The sequence below is a fragment of the Myxine glutinosa genome, chromosome 4, assembly GCF_964187855.1.
Source record: "Myxine glutinosa chromosome 4, kmMyxGlut1.1, whole genome shotgun sequence".
NCBI lineage: Eukaryota > Metazoa > Chordata > Myxini > Myxiniformes > Myxinidae > Myxine > Myxine glutinosa.
Window position 1 is genome coordinate 76,933,735 of NC_136264.1, and position 18,268 is coordinate 76,952,002.

The window sequence follows — 18,268 nt, forward strand, 5'->3', positions numbered from 1 at the left end:
AACCGATTCGAATCAAACTTGACATGCAGCATCCTTACACCAAGGACCAGGTTGGTATTACATTTCAGCCCGATCCGTTGAAAAATAGCAGACGTAGGCGACCATTTTGTTTTTGGTCATTAAAACGACGTTAACACTCTAGCATCCACAAATATTAACAGATTATGATCAAACTTGGAATGTTTTACCCTTACCACACAAGGTAGGTTGCTATTGCATTCCAACCCGATCCGTCACAAAATGGCCGCCATAGGCCTCATGCAAAGCCTTAATAACAACCGATTTCCCCACACCTGCTCTGGTGAGAAAAACATGCAATGGTTCCTTTGCAGGCTTGTTTTTCATGCAGTCCAAGACATGAAGAAAAAATTCCCTCTGTTGTCAGTTCAGTTGAGTTCTGCTTCCCTGGAAGCTCTCGTTTTGGTACGAGACCTGTCACCTGTGGGATGTGTGTGCATTTCAACAACAACATACCAGTCTCTTTTTTATTGACCAAGAAAAGGCTTTTGACTCTGTTAATCATGAGTATTTGTTTCACATTTTAAAGCAATTTGGTTTTGGGGCATCTTTTATTTCTTATGTATCCTTATTGTATAATCACATTTTTAGCTTGATCAAAATCAATGATGGTCTTGAAGGAACTGCGCTCCAACGCGAGTCGAAAGAATTGACGCGACCAAAGACGGAATTCGTCCGAGTTGCTTTATTGAAACAAAACAGCTCAGGTATTCTGACAAGCCCGTTTTTCGGGCAACAATATATATACACATTTATGTCGGGAAGTTTGCCCGGCAAAAGCTATACCGGGCATGCCCGGGTATCAAGGGCGAGCCTTGGAAAGGCGAGTCTGGACCTGCCCGGGCGTGTTTGGCTGCGGCCTGGCAAGTCGAGGCTGGGCGTGCCCGGGCGCTCTGGGCGAGCACTGGAAAGGCGATAGCGGGAATGCCCGGACGCTCTGGGCGAGCCCTGGAAAGGCGATAGCGGGCATGCCCGGACGCTCTGGGCGTGCCCTGGAAAGGCGATAGCGGGCATGCCCGGACGCTCTGGGCGAGCCCTGGAAAGGCGATAGCGGGCATGCCCGGACGCTCTGGGCGAGCCCTGGAAAGGCGAGAGCGGGCATGCCCGGGAAAGACGAGACCGGGCGTGCCCGGGAGGTTCGGGCGTGCCCGGGAACAGTGAGTCCGGGCATGCCCGGGAGAGGCGCGTCTGGCCGTGTTCTGGCCGGTGCAAGGCGATTATGTACATCCAGCGGTAACCGCTACACACGCCCCTCCAGAATCGACCTGCACCGGCAGGGTCAATTTAAGGGGGGTCCGGATGACCCGGCCGAAGCGACCCCTGGAGGGTCGTGGGGAGGGGTCTGACGTGGTGGTGGGTGGTCGAGCGGGGGGAACTGTGGACGGGGGGCGGCCTCGCCGCGGAGGAAGGGCCAACCGTGGTGGTCGGTCGACGTCCATGTGCGCCGGTTTGAGGCGGTCCACAGAAATCCGGTCCGGCCGGCCGCCGAAGTCGACGATGAAAGACTTGTCGCCCCGTCGCAGGACCCGGAAGGGCCCGTCGTACGGCGGCCGGAGTGGCCCCCGGTGCGCGTCATGACGCACAAAGACGTACTCCGCTGTGCGAAGCGCCGGGGGGACGTAGGACTGGGGGCCACCGTGGCGGGACGTCGGCACGGGGGCAAATCGTCGGGCGGCCTCCTGGAGGTCCGAGCGCTGGCGAGCGGCGGACCAGGGACTGGTAGCGTCAGGCACGAATTCGCCCGGGACGCGGAGTGGCTGGCGGCGGACGCCTGGAGGTCTTCCTTGGGGGCCGTGCGAAGGCCCAAAAGGACCCACGGCAGCCGGTCGGCCCAACCGTCGTCCTGAAGGCCGGCCATGAGTGCGGCCTTCATGGAGCGGTGAAACCGCTCGCACAACCCATTGGCTTGGGGGTGGTAGGCCGTGGTGCGGTGCAGCGTGACCCCCAACGAACGGGCGACCGCGCCCCAAAGCTCAGACGTGAACTGTGGGCCGCGGTCGGACGAGATGTCCGTTGGTGCGCCGAAGCGCGTGACCCAGGTGGCGATGAACGCCTGCGCCACGTCGGCGGTGGTGGTGGAGGTGAGGGGCACGGCCTCCGGCCACCTGGTGGTCCTGTCCACCATGGTGAGCAGGTGGGTGAACCCCCGCGAGGGGAGCAGGGGACCCACCAGGTCCACGTGGACGTGGTCGAAACGCCGTTCAGGCACGGCGAAAGGTGCCAGCGGGGCCTGGGTGTGGCGGTGGACCTTGGCTCGCTGGCAGGCCGTGCAGGCGTTGGCCCAGTCGCGGATGTTTCGTCGAAGGCCGTGCCAGACGAAACGCGCCGACACCAGCTTCTGAGAAGCTTTCCGGCCCGGGTGAGAAAGGCCGTGGATGGAGGCGAAGATGCGGCGCTGCCAGGAAACGGGCACGATGGGGCGAGGCTGGCCCTGGGAGACGTCGCAGAGCAGGACGGTGCCCGCGAAGGGGATGTCGGCCAGGCGGAGGCCCGTGTCCGCCACGCGGAGTGCCTGCACCGAGGCGTCGGTGGTCTGGTCGGCCGCCATGAGCGTGAAGTCCACGCCGAGGTGGACCGCGTTCGCGCTGGCCCGCGAAAGGCAGTCGGCCACGGCGTTGTCTTTGCCGGCGACGTGCTGGATGTCCGTGGTGAACTCCGACACGGCGGAGAGGTGGCGCTGCTGGCGGGCCGACCACGGCTCCGTGACCTTAGCCATTGCGTAGACCAACGGCTTGTGGTCGACGAAAGCCGTGAACGGGCGGCCCTCCAGGAGGTGTCGGAAATGGCGAACGGCCAGGAATAGCCCGAGCAGCTCGCGGTCGAATGTGCTGTAGTTTAACTCGTTCGGCCGGAGTTGCCGGCTGAAAAAAGCGAGTGGCTGCCAAACCCCGTCGACCCATTGCTCATGGACGGCGCCCACCGCGTAGTTGGAGGCGTCCGTAGTGAGGGCGATGGGCGCGTTGAGCACCGGGTGAGCCAGCAGCGTTGCGTCGGCGAGGGCCCGTTTGGCACTGGCGAAGGCCGCGTCCATGGCCGCGGACCAAACAATGTCATGCTTGGCCGGCTTGCCCCGGAGGGCCTCGTAAAGGGGCCGCATGAGCTGAGCAGCGCGGGGCACGAATCGGTGATAAAAATTCACCATGCCGAGGAACTCTTGGATGGCCTTGATGGAACGGGGACGCGGGAACGTGGTGATGGCCTCGACCTTGGTCGGCAGCGGCACGGCCCCGGTCTTGGTGATGCGGTGGCCCAAAAAGTCAACGGTCGTCGCGCCGAAGTGGCATTTGACCGGGTTGACAATTAAGCCGTGCTCGCTGAGGCGACCGAACAGTGTTCGGAGGTGGAGGAGGTGCTCGGCGCGGGGCGTGCTGGCGACGAGGATGTCGTCCAGATAGACGAAAAGAAACGGCAGGTCGCGCAGCACGCCGTCCATCAAGCGCTGGAACGCCTGGGCCACGTTCTTGAGGCCAAACGGCATCCGCAAAAATTCGAACAGGCCGAACGGCGTGATGACGGCCGTCTTCGGGACGTCGGCCGCCCGGACAGGTACCTGGTGGTAGCCCCGTATCAGGTCAATTTTCGAAAAGATGACCCGTCCCGCCAAACGGGTGGAAAAGTCCTGAATATGCGGGATCGGGTACCTGTCGGGGGTGGTAGCGTCATTGAGACGGCGGTAGTCGCCACACGGGCGCCATCCACCCCCCGGCTTTGGCACGATGTGCAGTGGCGAGGCCCACGCGCTATCGGAGCGCCGCACGATGCCGAGGTGCTCCAACGCGTCGAATTCGGCCTTTGCCACGGCGAGCTTGGCTGGGTCGAGGCGGCGGGCCCTGGCGTAGACCGGCGGGCCCATAGTGGGTATGTGGTGCTCGATCCCGTGCCGCACCGCGACGGCCAAAAACGTCGGCCGCATGAGGGCCGGGAATTCCACGAGCAGGCGAGCGAACTCGTTCGTTGCCGGGAGGGCGCACGCCAGTTCGGTCGGCGCGGAGCTGCTCATTGTGCACGCCAGGGAGCTGAAGGTCTCGGCGTGGACAAGGCGACGTCGTTTGACGTCGACCAGCAGCCCGTGCGCGCAGAGGAAGTCGGCGCCCAGCAAAGCCACGGGGACGCTGGCGGTAACAAAAGTCCATTGAAAGCGCTGGCTGCCGAAGCAGAGGGTGACGACGCGTGGGCTGAAAGTGCGTATGGCCGAGCCATTAGCAGCGACCAAAGAGGGGCCGCAAACTGCGTCCAGCCTGTCCTGCTCGGAGGCAGGTATGACGCTCAGTTGGGCGCCGGTGTCGCACAGGAAACGCCGTCCAGACGCTTTGTCCTGAATAAACAGCAAGTTGCCCGAGTGGCCGGCGCTCATGGCTGGGAATGAACGCCGGCCCGGCCGTTTCCCAACCTGCCGAAAGTGCACGGGGGCCGGCACGTCCGAGCCTTGTGTCCGAACCTGGCGTGGTAATAACACCACGCCCGGTCAGGTGGAGGCCCCGGCCGTCGTGTCGGAAGCGGGCGGTGCGGCGTGGCGGCCGCCAGTTGCACCGGCAGTTCGGCCTCCAACCGCGCAGGGCGCTCGGGCGTCGTGGGCGTCGCCTCGGACGGCGGCGGGCTCCAGGTAACCGCGCCGATGTGCTGGCCCGCCGAGGAGATCTTATCGGCTTCCCTGGCGAGGGCGCGGGAATCCGTGATCAACGTGCCAGCCAGGGCGAGGCGTACCGGATTAGGCAGCTGACGGAGGAACAGCTCCCGGAACAGGAATGCCGGAGAGTGCTCGCCGAGCAACGAGAGCATATAGTCCATGCGCTCGGACGGGCGCGTGTCGCCGAGCTCGGGCAGGTCAAGCAGGCGCCATGCGCGTGCTGCCGGTGAGAGGGCGAAAGCGCCGAGGAGGAGCGTCTTCAGCGCGTCGTATTTGTCAGCAGCCGGCGGGTGCTGGAGGAGGCTCAAGGCGCGGGCCGCGGTGGCGGAACCGAGCGCCGCCACAACATGGTGGAAGCGGGTGTCGTCCGCGGTGATGCCTCGCAGGGCGAACTGGGAGTCCGCCTGGGCGAACCAAACAGCCGCGAGTCTCCCAGAAGGTAGGCAGTTTAAGCGTCACTGCCGTATCCATGTCGGTAGGTCACCAATGAAGGAACTGCGCTCCAACGCGAGTCGAAAGAATTTACGCGACCAAAGACGGAATTCGTCCGAGTTGCTTTATTGAAACAAAACAGCTCAGGTATTCTGACAAGCCCGTTTTTCGGGCAACAATATATATACACATTTATGTCGGGAAGTTTGCCCGGCAAAAGCTATACCGGGCATGCCCGGGTATCAAGGGCGAGCCTTGGAAAGGCGAGTCTGGACGTGCCCGGGCGTGTTTGGCTGCGGCCTGGCAAGTCGAGGCTGGGCGTGCCCGGGCGCTCTGGGCGAGCACTGGAAAGGCGATAGCGGGCATGCCCGGACGCTCTGGGCGAGCCCTGGAAAGGCGATAGCGGGCATGCCCGGACGCTCTGGGCGTGCCCTGGAAAGGCGATAGCGGGCATGCCCGGACGCTCTGGGCGAGCCCTGGAAAGGCGATAGCGGGCATGCCCGGACGCTCTGGGCGAGCCCTGGAAAGGCGAGAGCGGGCATGCCCGGGAAAGACGAGACCGGGCGTGCCCGGGAGGTTCGGGCGTGCCCGGGAACAGTGAGTCCGGGCATGCCCGGGAGAGGCGCGTCTGGCCGTGTTCTGGACGGTGCAAGGCGATTATGTACATCCAGCGGTAACCTCTACAGTCTCTGTTTACCTTTGCGGATTGGGAGGGGAATTCGGCAAGGTTGTCCCATATCTGGAATCTTGTACTCTCTTTGCATTGGGTCCCATTTGATTCGTTTATGATCTTCTCTTATGGGCTTTTCAGTGACTACATCAGAAAAGCCCGTTATCATTTCGGCCTATGCTGATGAAGTATGAGTTGCTGTTCGCAGCAGTAATGACATTGCTCTGCTATTTGAGTGCCTATGGGTCTACTCTCAAGCATACAACAACAACAACAACAACAGGCATTTTAAGGCCATTTTCCCTGTAAGAGCGGGGGTTAGCCTTGCGTTCCCCATGACAATCTTCTCCATTTTGCCCTATTTTCTGCATCACCCCTTGTTAACCCCCTTGCCCGCATTTCTTCTTCGACAATCTTTAGCCAAGTCTTTCTCGGTCTTCCCCGTCCTCTACTTCCTTCTACATTCATTTCCATCACTCTTCTCAACCAGTCACTTTCATCCTTCCTCAACACATGACCAAGCCATCTCAAACTGTTTCTCTTCACAGCATCCATCACAGGCTCTATTCCTATCATCTTTCACAATTCATCATTTGTCTTCCTCTCTCTCAACGATACTCCACACATCCACCGAACCATTCGCATTTCCACCCTTTCCAGCCTTCGTTGCTGTTCTACGTTCATTACCCATGTCTCGCTCCCATAAATCATAACACTTCTCACACGTGCAGCATGCACCTTTCCCTTCAGCTTCAATGACACTCCCTCCTTGTCAGCACGCCACTCAGTTCCCGAAACATCTTCCATGCACATCTCACTCTAGCAACCGTTGCCGAGTCTGATCCAGCTTCTCCATTCAGCATGTCTCCTAGGTAACAAAATGTTTTCACACCTTCCAGCTTCACGTCGTTTCCAAGATCCAACTCAACATTTCCTCCATCTGCAGCTCCCTCTGTGCACACCTTACACTTGAATGTAGCTGCCACACTGGTTAATGACCCTCTCAAACCACTACATTTTTGATGAACCCACTCAGCGCACATTGTACATTGAATGGAATTCACTCCGACACCCTTCCTGCACACAGCACACGGCCACTTCCCAGTTCTTTCCACCTCACCACATGCTTTACCACTTGCCATCACCTTCGTTTTTCCGATATTCACCTTCAGACCTTTTGTCTCCATACATTCCTTCCACTTGTTCATCTTCTCCTTCAGTCCATCCATACTTTCTGCAATCAACACCAGATCATCTGCATACAACAACTCCCACGGTAAACCCTCCTTTACGTTCTGAGCCGGCACCTCCATCACATCTACAAATAGTAGTGGACTTAGTACCGACCCCTGATGCACTCCCACCTTCACCTCAAACTCACCACTGTTCCCGTCCTTCGTCCTTACAGCTGTGTGCGCTCTTTTGTACATTGCCATCACTACTCTGATCAACCATTCCTCCACTCCTAACTTCCTCAATGCCCATGTCACTACTTCACGTGTCACTACTTCATCTACTCTCAAGCATGTACAACACAAATTAATTGGTCGAAATGCAAAGCAGTTTGGGTCGGCGGTATGCCACCTTCTGCCCTTCCAATTCTCCCTATGAATTTGACATGGGGAAAAGATGGTGTGAAATACCTCGGTGTTTATCTTGGAACCCCTGGTTTTGTCAAAAGGAATTGGAATGGTTTGCTCCACAAAATTAGCAATAAATTAAACAGATGCAGAGGAATTTTGTCGACCTTGTCTTTTCGAGGTCGTGCCCTGGTCATTAACAACCTGGTGGCCCCTCTCTTATGGCATAAAATGATTGCCTTGCAGCCACCTGCAACGTTGATGTCGTCGATCCAAAAATGCTTACTTTACTTATTTTGGGATGGCAAACACTGGCTAAAGCCAGAGACTATTTGCCTTCCACTGGTGGAAGGGGGTCATGGACTTATGGACATTCTTTGTCGGGTGATGGCCTTCCGAGTCTCTACAGCTCGTCGTTTTATATTTCTGGAGGCCTTGCCCTGGAAATCTACTGCAAACTGTATATTAAAACAAGCCGGCATGCTAGGCTACAATTGTGAACTATTTTTCATGGAGTTACAACATGTCGATGTTTCGCTGCTCCCTGACTTTTACCAAGATGGTTTGCACGTCTGGCGGTCCATTTCAGTAACTCGGCAAATGGGGACGTACAACAGTGAAAGGTTCCTCCGGGAACCCCTTTTCTACAATGCCCCTTTTCCTGCTATTCCTCACTCATGTGCTTTTGTGCAACGTTTTTTGAGTGCTGGCGTGAAAAGGACTCAGGACCTTCGTGACTGTAACAGGAACAGTTGGTTCTCCGCAGGACATCTTCAAGTAAGAACTGGTATCAGATCTTTGAGGAGCGTCGCCAAGGTCCTACAGGAAATCCTGTGTGTTTTTAGGCACTTGGGCCTGAGCTTAACCGCCAACATTGGTGACCACCATACACCACCACAGATCTGTGCTAGGTCTAGCCTGCCGGCTGATAGCACCACAACATCTATCTTGTTGTCCTCATCACCACTTTCCAGCAAGGATAAAAAGAGACTATCATTTGTGTATTTCAATCCGATTTCCCTCGTTACAGCCGGTTTCTTTTGGGGCTCGATGGAAAGAGAAACTGCCTTCTGGGTCTCCCTCCAAACCGCAATGGTCTGCAATGTATGTTTCACCAATTGTTAAAAGGACTGGTGATATTGCTTGGAGACTCACCCATATGGTGTTGCCCTCCAATGTTTTATTACATCGTTTTAATGAGGATAATTCAGTGGTATGCCCTTTTTGTATGATTTCTGAAGACCTTTTCCATGCTTACATAGATTGTGCAAGACTCTCTCCCTTCTTTGGTTTTTTATCAACTTTTTAAATCATATGAACTTTTCTTTTTCTACACGGGTTTTTATTTTTGGAATACCCCTTAGTTACAAAAAACGCTCTGAGACTGCTCTTGCTAATTTCTTAATTTCTATTGGAAAATTAGCAATCTACAAGACAAGAAAAGCAAAGCTCCTGGCAAATGCTGATATTTTATGTGATGTGGTAATTGTGTTTAAGGCTCTGGTCATGGCAAGGTTGCGCTTGGAATTTTCTTTTTGCGAAATGATAGATGATTTACAAACCTTTGTGGAAAAATGTTGTGTAAAGGGTGGGTTTTGTAAACTTGATAATGGTTTGTTAAATATTTTATTCTGGTGTTTGGTGTTTTTATTGTTTGGCTGCACATGTTTGGAATTGTAGTGACTTTATTACTTGCGTGACTTGTGTGGTTTTCTTACCTTTATAATAAAAGAGCTGTCAAAGTCTGTCTCTCTGTCTCTCTGTCTCTCTCTCTCTCTCTCTCTCTCTGTCTCTCTCTCTCTCTCTCTCTCTCTCTCTCTCTCGCCCCCTGCTGGCCGTTTGTATGCTGGTTGTACTGTCATGGCGTCTGCTTGTGGAGGCCTGTGAGTGCTCTGTGTTGTTGCTCCCTTCCCCACCCCCCCCCCCCCCCCGTTTCCCCCTTCTGTGTCTTTGTGTCTGTTCGTGGAGTTTTCCTGGTGATTCCCATATACGTTGAGACGGGAGAGAGAGCCGGAGAGCACAAAGTAATTGCTGGTAAGGGTTCGCCGTTTTTGGGCGTCGCCCGATCGGTGTTTGCTCCTTCATCTTAAACCTCTATTTTCCTTTTTTTCCTTTCGTTTATCTTTCCTTCAGTTTGTTTTGTTGCCTCCCTTTCCCGAAGTTAGGGAAATCGGAGAGGTCTGATTACTTCCCATCCCCGGAGTTCGGGTAGGGAAGATTATATTATATATTCACCCTCCCCGAGTCGGGAAGGGTTGTAAGTGCAGCTGTTCCAGCATGGCAGCTGCACTACCTCGATTTACGGCCTTTCAGAGCCTGACCCGTAAGCACGGGTTCTTTTGTGTACCTCCGGAACGTGAGGTTAGTGTCGAGGACGTTGTCCTCGCAACCGGTCGTGTTGTCGGGATCGATAAGGTTGTTGCCGCTTCGTGGATGAACAAGCGGATCGTTATTTTTTTGTCCGACGCGGATTGTGTCCCACAAATTGTCGAACAGGGTTTGACAATCGATCCAGACTTATTTGTTATGATTTCCCCACTAGATAGCCCAGCGATAAAAGTCGTGATATCCAATTGCCCCCCATTTGTATCCGACGATGTACTAATTAAAGAGTTGTCCCGATACGGTACCATCATGTCTCGTATTTCCATGATTCCCTTCGGGTCACGGAACAACGATTTAAGGCACGTGGTTTCATTCCGATGGCAAGTGTTTATGATTTTAAAAGATTCCCAGAAGGATTTAAACCTTATAATAAAATTAAAACATCCTCAGAACGAATATACAGTGTACGTGTCCACCAACGTTCTAAAATGTTTTGGCTGCGGACAATTTGGGCATGTTAAGCATGACTGCCCCCGAAAAGAGAATTCTCCACAAGTACAACCTCCCCTCCGAACCGGGAATAAACAACACCCCCACCTTCCCACCACCGATCCAAACCCTTCCACCACTGACCCAAACCCTTCCATCACCGACCCAAGCCTTCCCACCACCGAACCAAACCTTCCCACCACCGAACCAAGCCTTCCCGCCGCCGACCCAAGCCCTCCCACCACCGACCCGAACCTTCCCACCATCGACCCAAGCCTTACCACCACTGATCCCAATCTGTCTACCACCGACCCAAGCCCTCCTACCACCGATCCAAGCACCCCCGCCGTACCCCCTTCCCCTCCCCTTGAAACAGGGGCCCCTTCCTCTACTGAAGTATCCAATTGCAGCCATCTCTTGTCAACGATAGACCTCACCCTCCAGGCGACATCGTCAAATCACAGCTTGTTGCCTGCTATAACTGATCCTACCTCTCTCGCCGTGGTAGCCGATAGAAATCCCCTCCCGATGATCACGTCCTCCCTCCCCCCCTCCCCCCAAACCCCTGCAATCTCTTCCCACTAACCAGGACGAGTTTCAATTAGTCTGCCCAAAAGGAAAAAGACATTTGCAAACAACAGATGAAAACGGTCATCTCTTTAAAAAACCTACAACTGAAAACCGACAGCCCCTCCTCCCTGCCCCAGATTTGTCCCTCGTCACAGAAAATCGTTTCTCTGTATTGGAGGACATAGATGTGGATGAATCCTCGCACTTGTCTACTGACCTAGAAACTGATATGGTTGAACCGCAAAAATTAGTACCCCCCCCCCCCCTCCCCTGAAGATGGCTCATTTCTCTCCCTCCCCATACCCTCCCTCTATGGACTATGCCCCATCCGATAACGTGGAGGGATGTGATGACGGTGAGGAACTAAATGATGAAAACCAGTATGACACATCATCTGAGCCATCTGATATAGATGACTCTGTTAGTGAATGTGGTAGCCTTAAGGAAGAAGAAACCCCTCCAATCCCTCCCTCCGAGATAAAAAGGTTTCTTAAGAGCACATTCCGAAAAAGGAATGTTGTTATAGGAACCTTTTTTCCGGAGCTACCTGATTTCATACATTCCGCTAGCTTGATGGCAAAACGGCCCCACGTTTTTAATTTCAATTCCTCCCAACGTCACCGTTTAAAGAAGTGTTTACAAAAAGCTAAGAATGAACTGCTATCAAAAAATTGAGTGGTGGTCACTCCTCCTTGTAGCTGTAATGAGTTTTTCCATTTGTAGCTTGAATATTAACGGAGGATGTAGCTCTGTCCGTAAAGTTCAAGTAAGGGATTTTTTATTACAGAAGAAAGTTGACATTGCCCTCTTACAAGAGACCCATGCCAACGACTGCTGTGTCGCAGAGTGGTGTAGGCTCTTCCCCGGCCTGTCCTTTTTTAGTAACGGTGACTCCCGTAAAGGCGGTGTCGCAATAATTCTTAGCCCCTCCTTTTCGCCTTCATCGCTTAAATTCGACGAAATACACAAGGGATCCCTAGCATCCCTAGAATTCCACTACTGTGTAAAATTCTATACTATTTTTAATATCTATGCCCCAAGTACGCCTGTAGCTCGGCGAGTTTTTTTTAATGCCCTTGGGACACACCTAACGTCCCTCGACAGCCAAAACGCCCTAAAAAACCAAGACAATCATGTTTGTATTGGTGGAGATTTTAATTGCACCCTCCAACCCCAACTAGACAGGAACAGTGCAGAGCCCCATCCTGCCTCCACAATCCCTCTCACAAATTTTTTAAAACAAATGAATTTAACAGATATATGGTGGGTACAGCACCCATCAATCAGGCAATACACATGGTGTCGATGCATTCAGAATAATATTGTACTTGCTCGCTTGGACAAGTTTTATATTAATCCTCCACTTGAACGCCTCGTTCTGTCATCCCAAATTTGCCCATCAGGATTCTCGGACCACAGCGCAACATTTCTCAAAATTTCTGCCCCCTGCCCGAAACACAAGAGTGCTTTTTGGAAATTTAATAACAATTTACTTGATGATAGTACCTTTAAGGACATTTTTCCGGAAATTTGGAATATCCTAGTTGCCTCCCAAGGGAATTACTCAAACCTGACAATGGTGGGATAATGCCAAAACGCACATCAGACTGTTCTGCCAACAATATCATGCGTATGGTGTTCAAGAGGAAAGAAAAACCACAACCTTACTTGAAGATGAAATCCTGGAATTACAGGAACAGCTCCAGGGAACTGCAAGTGTGAGCTACCAGGAAATGAGGCAGCAAATTCATGGAAAAACGGCCTTACTGAATTCCATATCTGAAAGGCGAGCACAAAATGCTTTATTGCACCTGAAGATGAGGTACATACACGATCTTGATGCTCCAACCAAATTCTTCTTCAGCCTTAAAAGGGGGGCCTCTTCGTCAATGATTACACGCTTGCTCCATGATGGGGAACTCCTTTATGAAGATGGCAGAATCAGGGAATGTGCCCGGAAACATTTTAAACAACGGTTTATGCGGCATGACATTAACCAGGATGCAATATCGGAACTTGTTTCTAACCTTCCAACATTGGCGGAGGATCAGAAGCAGCAGTTGGAGGATCCTCTTAGGTTACCTGAGCTCACCGCTGCCTTGAAGGCCTTGGAACCTGATAAAGCCCCTGGACTGGATGGGCTGACTAGCGAATTTTTCCAGGTTTTTTGGGACGCCATTGGACCTCACCTACTGCGGGTATTGAATGAATGTTTAGAGGACGGACAACTGCCGTGGAGTTGCCGGAGAGCAGTCACCACCTTAATTCCTAAGAAAGTGGACACTCAACTTATAGAGAACTGGCGTCCTATTTCTGTTTTATGTACGGATTATAAAATTTTAGCCAAGGCCTTGTCTAATCGAATGAAACCTTTTATGAATGTACTAATAGGAGAACATCAATCCTTTTGTATTCCTGGACGTACTATTTTTAATAATATCTTTCTTATCCGTGATACCATTCGGTTTTGTAACAATTTTAATATGAATGTTGGTCTGTTTTTCATTGACCAAGGAAAAGCCTTTGACTGTATTGACCACATGTACCTTTTTAGAGTTTTAGAGAATTTTGGGTTTGGACCTATTTTTATCTCGTACGTTAAACTTTTGTATTGTAATATATCCAGTGTTCTTAAAATTAATCACGTATTGTGCAGCCCCATTGCTGTCCAACGGGGAGTACGGCAAGGTTGCCCGCTATCTGGACTTTTATACTCTCTTGCCATCGAACCTCTTCTGCTCCAATTACGTACGCACATTTCTGGCTTCACTGGATCAATTCTTACCACACCGCTAAAAGTCTCTGCCTATGCAGATGATGTCTGTATTTATATAAAAAATAGTGCTGACGTCACTGCGGTGGCTCAGGCACTAAAGACATATTGTCAGGCTTGTTCAGGCCAGGTAAACTGGAAGAAGAGTGAAGCCCTTTGGATAGGACCTGGAGATTGCCCGCCAATTGTCCTACCGGGAGGAGTGAACTGGCAGAAAAGTGGCATTAAATACCTCGGTATTTTCCTAGGAGACAACACCTTTGAGCAGCAGAACTGGGTGGGATTACCGGACAAGGTAATGGCAAAACTGGCCCGTTGGAAAGGACTTCTTTCTCAACTTTCGTACCGCGGAAGAACTCTCGTCATTAACAATCTTGTCGCCTCTATGCTATGGCATAAGATGATATGCCTACAACCGCCCGGGAGCCTTCTTATTACATTGCAAAAGAGCATTGTCGACTTTTTCTGGAGCGGGAAACACTGGCTCCAACCCCCCGTGGCATACTTACCACTCACTGAAGGTGGCCAAGGTCTTATTGATATCCGCAGCCGGATTATGGTCTTCCGGCTTCATATCGTGCGCCAACTTGTATATGGAGATGAAGCCCTACTCTGGAGGCCTCTGGCTAACTGCATATTGCAGCTTACATGCAAGCTGGATTACTGCCGAGAACTTTTCTTGATGAACCCTCATCAAATCGATTCATCCTTGCTGCCCACCTTTTACCAAGGGGTGATGAACGCCTGGCAAGCCCTGTCCTTTTCCCGTGAAATGGCAACATACAACATGGAAATGTTGTTGAATGAGCCCCTATGCTACAACCCCTTCCTGGAAAACAGCTTGAATAATAGGGGACTCGTTCAACGTTTTGTTGATGCCAAGCTGCTGCGAGTGAAAGACCTCATGACAGAGTCTGGGTGCTGCTGGTTGAGTGCTGCCGCTGTGGCACAAAAAACCGGAATAAAATCTGTCAGGATCATCTCTCGGTTCCTTCAAGGGATATCCACAACGTATCGTAATACCTGCGAGGAACTTGGCCCTTCCCCTGAGGAAACAACGGGTGACTTCCCCAAACTCCTAGTCTTCAGCCCGCCACTTAATCTGTCCCCTGGCCTGAACAGCCCTGATGATACTGCATTATCCCTTCCCGCCTTTCCAAAGAAAACTTTGTACAACGCGTACGTTAAAATTTTATACGCAAAAACATTTTCTGAGCACCCGAGGCTTCGATGGCGGGATTTTTTACCCCCAATATCCCCCAATTGCCCCAATTGGCGAAGTTTTTATCTCTTGCCTACTCCAAAGTATGTTGGAGATATTCAATGGAAACTTGTACACTGGATTTTACCTTATAATGTTTTACTGAACCGGTTTTCTACTGCCAACTCTAATCTATGCCCTTTCTGTGCATCCATTGAAACCCTACCGCATATATACCTTGAGTGTGAACGATTGCAACCTCTTTTTACATTCCTTCAGGAACGCTTTGTGAAGCTTGGTTCCCTCTTCAATCACAATGTTTTTATTTATGGTGTTTTAGGACCGTCTTCCCTTAGGAATGTGGTTTTAATGAATTTTTTAATTGGTCAGGCCAAGTTTGCAATTTACAAATCCAGGAAGAAAAAAAATGGGAAACGCTTCTGACTCGTCATATGATGTACTGCTCACCTAATGCAAGATTAAAGCTAGAGTACCGATTTTTTAAAATGAACAAGAATTTAACATGTTTTAAAGAAAAGTGGGTTTTTAATGATGTCATATGCACACTTGATGATGATGATTTGATAATAACTTTTCCTTGAGACCATTTTATTGTGTTTTGTTTCTTTGTGGCTGAACATAACTGATTTTTTTCACTCTTGTAATAAAAGGAAGAAACAGTCAGTCAGTCAGTCAGTCTCTCTCTCTCTCTCTCTCTCTCTCTCTCTCTCTCTCTCTCTCTCTCTCTCTCTCTCTCTCTCTCTCTCTCTCTCTCTCTCTCTCTCTCTATCTCTATCTCTATCTCTCTCTCTCTCTCTCTCTCTTTCGGTGCTGACTCTGTGAAGGTGGTGGTTCACCATCCTGGATGTGGGAAATCTCTGGGTCCGTCTTGGGCGATTGAATGGCTGTCTCCATACCGCGGGCTTGTTCGAGAGGACTGTGCGGAGCTATACAGTATACAACAACAGCTACAAGCCTCCAACTATCCAATAGTGGGAGGCTTAATTAAATAATCGTGTTTCCAGAGAGACACCTCTATATTTATTAGGAAGGAGATTTTGTTCAGATTATGGGTGTTTACATGTTGGGGAGGCGGATTGTCGGGTCGCATTCCATGGCCTGGGTCAACATCACTTATTTTGTACATACGTATTTGTAGTGGATGCATTTGGTATTTGGGTTCCCCATATCTATCTTATATCTATGTGTTTGTGTTTATCTATGTGCTTCCCTTGCAAAAAAAATGTATACAAGTGCAATATACGAGAACACACATCCTGGGTCTCCTACCTGGTGATGATACACACATTGTTTTCCCGTTCTTAGATTTCCAAAATATAATATTTTTTTAGCTACAAACAAAATGCAATAAGAAAGTGGGCCTGGGGTCTACAGGCTAGCTAGTTGTAATATATTATTTTGAAAATTATTGCTCCTAATTGGATATTTATACAAATGTGGCTAAAAACCCTGTTTTAAGCTGTTTCTTGTTACTGGAAGCTTGTTTGTTATCTCAAAGAGGTGATTTTTGTGGAATTATCAGAACTACTGAATTCCAAGACGACTACATTTTCAACCATAAATATGTTGTGTATCCACCCATCCACTCACAAGCATGTGCCTATTCCAAAGGGAGCATGGTAAAAATCATTACAACTGATGTTGGTGTCCATCTAACCATGATAAAGTGTTGTATCAGGTAATATTCCTATGCACTTGTCATGGACTGGACTTCTCGAATTAGGATCGATGGTTCTCTTGTTTGCATCCACAGCACGGCTGACAGGGAGTTATTATTATAATTTAAACCCGATAAGCAATAACCCAGGACATTTTTCTCAATTGCAACTCTTTGTCCCCCTTTCCTGCCTCCTCACTTTCTCCTTCTTTTCTCCTCTATCAGCAAGTTTGATACAACGTGAAAATAAGCAATGTGAAATATGCGACTTGCGCGACTCAAAGTTAGCGTGACTCTCAATACAATAACTTTGGCAATCCGATTGTAAAAAGTTTTGATTTGCAATTCCCTCGTGGAATTTATTGCACTTTCCATCTACATCTATAGAAGGCTATCTTACCATATTATATTTGGTAATATGAACTTTGAGATTGATTGTAAAGAAAACGTTTTGTAGTTGCAGCGTTTGGGGACTGGCAGATCGCTATGGTAGTAGAATGATGGCTTTAAGGTCAACAGGAGGCCAACATCACCATTGCAGGAAAATATCTGCAGGGAATTCAAACTGGTCACGATTTTTTTTGCTATGGAACTCATTGCACTCAAACTCCAACAACACACAAGTGTGAGGCATATTGCGGCAGGGAATTGTGCCATTAATTACAATCTGTGAGCAAGAGAGAAAGGACACGCAGAGAGAGAGAGAGAGAGAGAGAGAGAGAGAGAGAGAGAGAGAGAGACTTTTTTGTGTGTCTGCTTATCTTGTGCCAACCAGAAGCAGTGTTTTGACACTAGAGAAAACAGTTACTGTTTATGGTTTTTTTGTTTTGTTTTGGATTCATGCTACTGAATGTGTTTCTGTTAATGCCATGGCCAATTAACTTTAACCTAGGATTTGAGCTTCATTCCCTGTTAGGCATTAGCACTTGTATCATACCATTCTTTACAAATCTCTTCTCTGCATTACCTATAGAATCTAATGAGATATTTCACGTGAGATACAACGTAAGAAATGCAAAGGAGATTTTTTGTGAGATTAAAAAATCCTGAACTGACATGATAACCGAAAGGTATGCACACTCACCTCTGAGCTGTCAAACAGGTGGGTTTGAATGTCTAGGCTGGTCCAGCTAACCCTCTCATCCTGGAGTTTCGCAGGCAGGGCAAGGTATCAATGTGTGCACCGCCCATCGGATGGACGATAAGCTGGGTGTCGCATACTCACATCTGATAAAATTATTTGGTGGATGTTAGATTCCACAGTGTTCTTGGCAAATAGTAGGCGAGCTACTTGATAACAATTCCAATTTCCTGCTCTAGCTTACTCAATCAAACGTCAGGCAGGGTTAGCCAGTTGGTGATTTCATGAATGACTTGGGCTATAAACTTTCCCCAGGCAACCCCACAAGCTGGAAACAATTGTGGCTCTTTGGACTCATTATTTCAAAATCCTCTTAGAAAAAAATTCCACTCTTCACTGGTATCTTTTTTTCCTGAGAACAACTATTTCAATTAGCATATTTTACATTTCAGCTCAATATTCAACCAAAATTTGAAATTGAAACTTTTACATAGTCTTTGGCTGAATAAATATTATTTATCCTCATCGCGTATTAGGTGGTTACGCTGCCAAAAAGAGATCCATCAAGGTAGTCTCTCAAGTCTATAACTGCAAATGGAAACTAGATCGGCACTTGGTAAAGAACATACCCCCGCCAGACTGACCATTTTACTTTTTGTATCCCATTGCAAATTTCTTCATGCAGCTGTATGAATGAAGTGGTCCATATGAAACTAAGCCACTGTAACTGTATTGAAAATACATTTGCTGCTTCATGCAGCTGTATGAATCAAATGGGCGCCCCTTTATATGAACTTTTATAGAGCATTACTTGGTTCCTCCTC